General features: G+C 45.9%; 1 pseudogene; it reads right to left on the minus strand.

Annotated features, from left to right (window-relative positions):
* The window catches only part of LOC135537722 (A disintegrin and metalloproteinase with thrombospondin motifs 7-like), a 57,137-nt pseudogene extending 48,764 nt beyond the window's left edge, over nucleotides 1-8,373 (minus strand).
* Nucleotides 8,374-8,601: the final 228 nt, after the last annotated feature.

Raw genomic sequence — 8,601 nt, forward strand, 5'->3', positions numbered from 1 at the left:
GTCCGTGACTGGGCTGGATTTCTTCCTGTAGTCCGTGATTGACTGTAGACCCTGCCACATGCCTCTTGTGTCTGAGCCGTTGTGTCTGAGCCGTTGAATTGAGATTCTACTTTGTCTCTGTACTGACACTTAGCTTATTTGATAGCCTTGCGGAGGGAATAGCTGCACTGTTTGTATTCGGTCATGTTACCAGACACCTTGCCCTGATTAAAAGCAGTGGTTCGCGCTTTCAGTTTCACGCGAATGTTGCCATCAATCCACGGTTTCTGGTTAGGGAATGTTTTAATCGTTGCTATGGGAACGACATCTTCAATGCACGTTCTAATGAACTCGCACACCGAATCAACGTATTCGTCAATGTAGTTATCTGACGCAATACGAAACATGTCCCAGTCCACGTGATGGAAGCAGTCTTGGAGTGTGGAGTCAGCTTGGTCGGACCAGCGTGGGAGCCTCTTGTTTCAGTTTCTGTCTGTAGGCAGGGATCAGCAAAATGGAGTCGTGGTCAGCTTTTCCAAACAGGGTCAGCTCGGGGGTTTGAACGGGGCAGGGCCTTATATGTGTCACGGAAGTTAGAGTAACAGTGATCCAAGGTTTTCCACCCCTGGTTGCGCAATCGATATGCTGATAAAATTTAGGGAGTCTTGTTTTCAGATTAGCCTTGTTAAAATCCCCAGCAACAATGAATGCAGCCTCCGGATAAATGGTTTCCAGTTTGCAAAGAGTTAAATAAAGTTCGTTCAGAGCCATCGATGTGTCTGCTTGGGGGGGGGATATATACGGCTGTGATTAGAATCGAAGAGAATTCTCTTGGTAGATAATGCGGTCTACATTTGATTGTGAGGAATTCTAAATCAGGTGAACAGAAGGATTTGAGTTCCTGTATGTTTCTTTCATCGCACCATGTCTCGTTAGCCATAAGGCATACGCCCCCACCCCTCTTCTTACCAGAAAGGTGTTTGTTTCTGTCGGCGCGATGCGTGGAGAAACCCGTTGGCCGCACCGCTTCGGATAGCGTCTCTCCAGTGAGCCATGTTTCCGTGAAGCACAGAACGTTACAGTCTCTGATGTCCCTCTGGAATGCTACCCTTGCTCGGATTTCATCAACCTTGTTGTCAAGAGACTGGACATTGGCAAGAAGAATGCTAGGGAGTGGTGCACGGTGTGCCCGTCTCCGGAGTCTGACCAGAAGACCGCCTCGTTTCCCTCTTTTTGGAGTCGTTTTTTGGGTCGCTGCATGCGATCCATTCCGTTGTCCTGTTTGTAAGGCAGAACACAGGATCCGAGTCGCGAAAAACATATTCTTGGTCGTACTGATGGTGAGTTGACGCTGATCTTATATTCAGTAGTTCTTCTCGACTGTATGTAATGAAACCTAAGATGACCTGGGGTACTAATGTAAGAAATAACACGTAAAAAAACAAAAAACTGCATAGTTTCCTAGGAACGCGAAGCGAGGCGGCCATCTCTGTCGGCGCCGGAAGTTACTGCGTAAGTAGACACACACGATGTTCATGACAGCCAGTACAGACGGCTAGCAGACACTAACGATGTTCATGATAGCCAGTACAGACGGCTAGCAGACACTTACGATGTTCATGACAGCCAGTACAGACGGCTAGCAGACACTTACGATGTTCATGACAGCCAGTACAGACGGCTAGCAGACACTTACGATGTTCATGACAGCCAGTACAGACGGCTAGCAGACACTTACAATGTTCATGACAGCCAGTACAGACGGCTAGCAGACACGATGTTCATGACAGCCAGTACAGACGGCTGCAGACACTTACGATGTTCATGACAGCCAGTACAGGCGGCTAGCAGACCGATGTTCATGATAGCCAGTACAGGCGGCTGCACGCACTACGATGTTCATGACAGCCAGTACAGGCGGCTAGCAGACACTTACGATGTTCATGACAGCCAGTACAGGCGGCTAGCGAACCACGATGTTCATGACAGCCAGTACAGGCGGCTAGCAGACACTTGCGATGTTCATGACAGCCAGTACAGGCGGCTAGCAGACACTACGATGTTCATGACAGCCAGTACAGGCGGCTAGCAGACACTTACGATGTTCATGACAGCTAGTACAGACGGCTAGCAGACACTAACGATGTTCATGATAGCCAGTACAGGCGGCTAGCAGACACTTACGATGTTCATGACAGCCAGTACAGGCGGCTAGCAGACACTTACGATGTTCATGACAGCCAGTACAGGCGGCTGTAGACACTTACAATGTTCATGACAGCCAGTACAGACGGCTAGCAGAACCGCGATGTTCATGACAGCCAGTACAGGCGGCTAGCAGACACTACGATGTTCATGACAGCCAGTACAGGCGGCTAGCAGACCGCGATGTTCATGATAGCCAGTACAGGCGGCTAGCACACTTACGATGTTCATGACAGCCAGTACAGACGGCTAGCAGACACTTACGATGTTCATGACAGCCAGTACAGACGGCTAGCAGACCGCGATGTTCATGACAGCCAGTACAGGCGGCTAGCAGACACTTACGATGTTCATGACAGCCAGTACAGGCGGCTAGCAGACACTTACGATGTTCATGACAGCCAGTACAGACGGCTGGCAGACACTTACGATGTTCATGACAGTCAGTACAGGCGGCTAGCAGACACTTACGATGTTCATGACAGCCAGTACAGACGGCTAGCAGACACTACGATGTTCATGACAGCCAGTACAGACGGCTAGCAGACACTTACGATGTTCATGACAGCCAGTACAGACGGCTAGCAGACACTTACGATGTTCATGACAGTCAGTACAGACAGCTAGCAGACACTTATGATGTTCATGACAGTCAGTACAGACGGCTAGCAGACACTTACAATGTTCATGACAGTCAGTACAGGCGGCTGCAGACACTTCGATGTTCATGACAGCCAGTACGTAGCTCTCCACGCCCTTAGTGCCGTGGTACTCCACCATCTTGGAATCGGCCACCACCAGCGTTTCCACCCACTTCTCCCTGCTGATGGAACGCTGGCGTATCCTCCTCTTCCTCCGCTGGCGTCTCTCCCAGCGCTCCCGTTGCCTCTCCACACGCTCCAACGCCGCAGCGGGATCTGAGGGCGGAGCCATGACAAATATTGTGGTTGTAGAGTTGTAGCTTTAGTATTGTGTTTAAAAATAGCATGGAATAAGTCAGACTTGTTTTGTGTTATCCTTGATTGGTTTGAACTTCGTTACACCATATATTAGTAAGGGATGTTTATGTAAAACATGTTATGTGTTTGATCAGGTCAGTTACACCAACTATAGTCAATAGTGAATTTATCCAAAACTGTATATCATATTGATGAAGAGTCAGCTAAGTGGCAACAGCGTTAGAACCCAATACAGTACACACTGATGCATTGTGTTGGACATAACATGTACTCTATAAAGAAACATACAACAGAGACAATTCAGTCTTTTCTAAATGTCTTGAGGGAATTCAAGTGAGCGTTACGCACGCTTAACCCTGTGAGAGGGATGTGGGGATTTTATGCATGCTTGAGACAGAAGTTTACAGTCTGGTGGAAGAGGTTTTATTTCCCTCCTAAAATGCCTGGTAAGCCAGATGATCTTTCCTGGTTCTCTCTAGCATCCCCAGCCATCTGCAGGATATTCCAACAATTCTCTTGACCTATTCCCTGTGGGTGAAGTCAACCAAGACTCCAGTGAAGTGCACGTTCAAGTGAGTTCGAAAGAGTTCTTTTCAAAATAGTTCAAGTCCCGGGGCCTGCAATGAATTCCTAATGGCATATTTACATATCTCTCTTGCATAATACTGCCTCTCGGATATTTCATCCGGCAATGTGTTTCAGGGCTTAATTAAGGCTCCTGGTATTTCAAACAGGCCCCATTACCAGCCCAACTGTTCCTAGGCCGTCTTCCTCCACCTCTAGAGAGTGGAATTCAGTGTGTGTGTGTGTGTGTACAGTGTATGTGTATGTGTTTGTGTGATAGATCCAGGTTGGGATAGGGATCTCTCAGTGGATCGGCCCTGTTTGAATACATAGAAAATGCATCCTCCCTTCCATAAAGCATGACTGATCTGGCACCATCTGGATGGGTTTGGTTGGATCTGACATGTAAAATCAGTTGTTGTCAGAAGTGGGATCTTTATTTTGTCCAATCCGACCTTGTGAGATTGGTGATTAGTTCAAGGAAGGGAAAGAAAGGTGCATCTTTAAAGTATTGGAACAGCCACATCCTCGAAGGCCTCTATAATGGAGTGTGTGATGCCAGGTCACGACGGAGGCTTCACCTTTGACCCCACAGGTACCGTTGGTGGTATGGTCTCCAGAGATGGGCTGTACCAACTGGCTTTGGGTGGGGGAAGTGTGGCGCTTGTAGATAATGTGGACTTGTGGTGCCGTCAACTCATCACTAGACCCCTCCAATGGCCGGATAAAGAACTCCTCCTGGGACAGCTTGAACAGCCCAGTCTACAGAGGGAGGTAGGTCAGTATTGCTTTTGTTATGAGAAAAACATAGTGATCATATTGTACAGGGAGAAAGTTGGTCAGAAATGCTTTATTAATAAAAAAATACAGTCCTAAGCAAGCACATTGTTTGTATAGAAAGAGGGGAATAAAACAGTAAAACACATTCTACTGGGAGAACAGCTGCTTTGATACGGGAAGAACACAGTTAGCACATTCTACTGGGAGAACAAGGGATCACAACTGCTTTGATACGGGAAGAACACAGTTAGCACATTCTACTGGGAGAACAAGGGATCACAACTGCTTTGATACGGGAAGAACACAGTTAGCACATTCTACTGGGAGAACAAGGGATCACAACTGCTTTGATACGGGAAGAACACAGTTAGCACATTCTACTGGGAGAACAAGGGATCACAACTGCTTTGATACGGGAAGAACACAGTTAGCACATTCTACTGGGAGAACAAGGGATCACAACTGCTTTGATACGGGAAGAACACAGTTAGCACATTCTACTGGGAGAACAAGGGATCACAACTGCTTTGATACGGGAAGAACACAGTTAGCACATTCTACTGGGAGAACAAGGGATCACAACTGCTTTGATACGGGAAGAACACAGTTAGCACATTCTACTGGGAGAACAAGGGATCACAACTGCTTTGATACGGGAAGAACACAGTTAGCACATTCTACTGGGAGAACAAGGATCACAACTGCTTTGATACGGGAAGAACACAGTTAGCACATTCTACTGGGAGAACAAGGGATCACAACTGCTTTGATACGGGAAGAACACAGTTAGCACATTCTACTGGGAGAACAAGGGATCACAACTGCTTTGATACGGGAAGAACACAGTTAGCACATTCTACTGGGAGAACAAGGGATCACAACTGCTTTGATACGGGAAGAACACAGTTAGCACATTCTACTGGGTGAGAGATGGGTCAACATTGCTTCAGAGAGAAATAAATGCAATCAGTTTCATGAAAATGTGCCATTAGGTTACAGTATTACATAAACGCAAGTTATCTTGGGATTTATCATGTGATTATTTTCCCTTCCCTTTGGGAGCAAAACAAGGACATATGAGAAAACGCACCGACTGAAATTGAGTCATAACTATGATGGCTAAATCGCGAATGCTCCACAACAATGATTTAGACTTATGACAGTCTTCAACCCAGCAGTCTGGCCTCTGGGCTTCTGGCTCAGCCGTAGCTGTGGAACTCAAGAGAGAGATGTGGCATTGTGCCAAATGATACGCTGTGGGCCTGGAGCCCGTCGATCTCTCCTCAATATATCCAATTGCTATCATTTTAAAGAAACAACATTTCCAGTCCAGTAAGTCCCCCTCCTCCAGGTTCAAAGAGTTTAAAAGGACAGATTCACTATACAGTATATACACCTTGGATTCAACTAGAAGTTGACTTTTCAAGAACATGGACATTTAAGAGGATACTCTGAGAAAGTTTCCCCATTGGCCAAAAGTCCCTTATTGTGGGGAAAACAAGCATTTACGGTCTCTTAAACTTAGAAGTATCACAAATGTTTAGGTTTGCATGCAAATGTTTGAATTTCTAGAACAAATGGAAAAAAGGCAGAAATTGAGAGATATATTATTAGAAAAGGAGAAAGGAATACAGTAATAATGGAACAGTATGATGTGGTTGGATAGGGCTTGTAGGGAGAAAGGAATACAGTAATAATGGAACAGTATGATGTTGTTGGATAGGGCTTGTAGGGAGAAAGGAATACAGTAATAATGGAACAGTATGATGTTGTTGATATGGCTTGTAGGGAGAAAGGAATACAGTAATAATGAACAGTATGATGTTGTTGATAGGGCATGTAGAGAGAAAGGAATACAGTAATAATGAACAGTATGATGTTGTTGGATAGGGCTTATAGGGAGAAAGGAATACAGTAATAATGGAACAGTATGATGTTGTTGATAGGGCTTGTAGGGAGAAAGGAATACAGTAATAATGAACAGTATGATGTTGTTGGATAGGGCTTGTAGGGAGAAAGGAATACAGTAATAATGAACAGTATGATGTTGTTGGATAGGGCTTGTAGGGAGAAAGGAATACAGTAATAATGAACAGTATGATGTTGTTGGATAGGGCTTGTAGGGAGAAAGGAATACAGTAATAATGGAACAGTATGATGTTGTTGATAGGGCTTGTAGGGAGAAAGGAATACAGTAATAATGAACAGTATGATGTTGTTGGATAGGGCTTGTAGGGAGAAAGGAATACAGTAATAATGGAACAGTATGATGTTGTTGATAGGGCTTGTAGGGAGAAAGGAATACAGTAATAATTGAACAGTATGATATTGTGGGACGTGGACAGCAGTCACAGAGGAGAGATGGGATGTGGACAGCAATCACAGAGTAGAGATGGGACGTGGATAGCAATCACAGAGGAGAGATGGGACATGGACAGCAGTCACAAAGTAGAGGTGGGACGTGGACAGCAATCACGGAGGATAGATGGGATGTGACAGTGAACGAAGAGGAGAGGTAGAATGTGGACAGCGGTCACAGAGGAGAGGTGGTATGTGAACAGCGTTCACAGATTTGACAGTGAATACATGCTTTATGATTCAGTTTGTGTGACCTCCACTAGTGGATAGGTAAGACAATGAGAGGTAAATTGATCATGCATAAACACAACACAGGCTCCATCGCTTGTTCTGTTCATGGAAGCATGATGATGTTTTTCCCACCCACATGTCATCGATGACATCCAGCCTGATTTTAGATGAAAGGCGCTCTAACACTTGTGATGTATCAAACGCATCCTCTCAAGCACAGCTCACAGGTCCCTTCACCAACCAGTCACTGGTTTTCCAGCTGGATGGTACAATCTAATAATATAACGACACTAACAGAGCAGGAATGAGGCCAACAGCACGTAATGACTTCAGAGACAACTATAAAAAATAATACTTAAACATCATCTGTTCAGACATGTGTTTAAAGATTGAAACTAAGTTGAAGCCAGTGTGGCATACAACATTATACAGTAGTACTTACTGCTTATTGCAAAGCATTAGCATATTTTTATCAGAGCTGGAGGAATTAAATACACCGCTAATGAATCGTCATTTACAATTTCACCTAAAAATGAAATAAATCTTCTTTGGTTTTGTATAATGATAATAATATATGCAATTTAGCAAACACTTTTATCCAGTCTCATGCACAGAACCAAAGCGGAAAACAAAATCGGGCGAGGACCAGTCATTGGCATCGATCAACATTATGTTTTTGATCAATTGTATTTCTACTTTGACTTGTTACCCTAGGAACAGAGAAGTTCTAGAAGTTAAATGTTTTGCATGACCCTTTAGGATGTGAAAGTAAAAAGATATCTCAGTAGGTTAGCAGTCAGCAGTGACGGTCTCAGTAGGTCTTCAGTGACGGTCTCAGTAGGTTAGCAGTCAGCAGTGACGGTCTCAGTAGGTCTTTAGTGACGGTCTCAGTAGGTTAGCAGTCAGCAGTGACGGTCTCAGTAGGTCAGCAGTGACGGTCTCATAAGGTTAGCAGTCAGCAGTGACGGTCTCGGTAGGTCTTTAGTCAGCCGGTCTCAGTAGGTTAGCAGTCAGCAGTGACGGTCTCAGTAGGTCAGCAGTGACGGTCTCAGTAGGTTAGCAGTCAGCAGTGACGGTCTCAGTAGGTCAGCAGTGACGGTCTCAGTAGGTCAGCAGTCAGCAGTGACGGTCTCAGTAGGTCAGCAGTGACGGTCTATCTCCCTCTCTCGCACTCACAGCAGGCCGTCACAGTGACTCTATCTCCCTCTCTCACACTCACCAAGCTCACAAGTGCGCCCTCCCCTTCATGGTTGCCTGGTCCCACCGTCCCCGATAAAGTGGCACAGCGAAGGGCCATGGCTGCGTATTTTGGCCCCCTCCATGCCCACCGTACCTTCGCTCAGTCAGGAAGCCAGGAGCCAGCAGGTGTGGGTTGAGGTGAGGTTGAAGTGCAGATTGTGGCCACCGTGCTGCAACTGGTAGAACACCCGTGTAGGGTTCCCTGGTTCCCCTGGGTTTCCCTCCGCTGTACCCGGCTGACGCGGTGGGACACAAAGTTGGACAGGAAGTGACCTTTGGCGTCCAC

Source organism: Oncorhynchus masou, unplaced genomic scaffold (assembly GCF_036934945.1).
Source record: "Oncorhynchus masou masou isolate Uvic2021 unplaced genomic scaffold, UVic_Omas_1.1 unplaced_scaffold_824, whole genome shotgun sequence".
Lineage (NCBI taxonomy): Eukaryota > Metazoa > Chordata > Actinopteri > Salmoniformes > Salmonidae > Oncorhynchus > Oncorhynchus masou.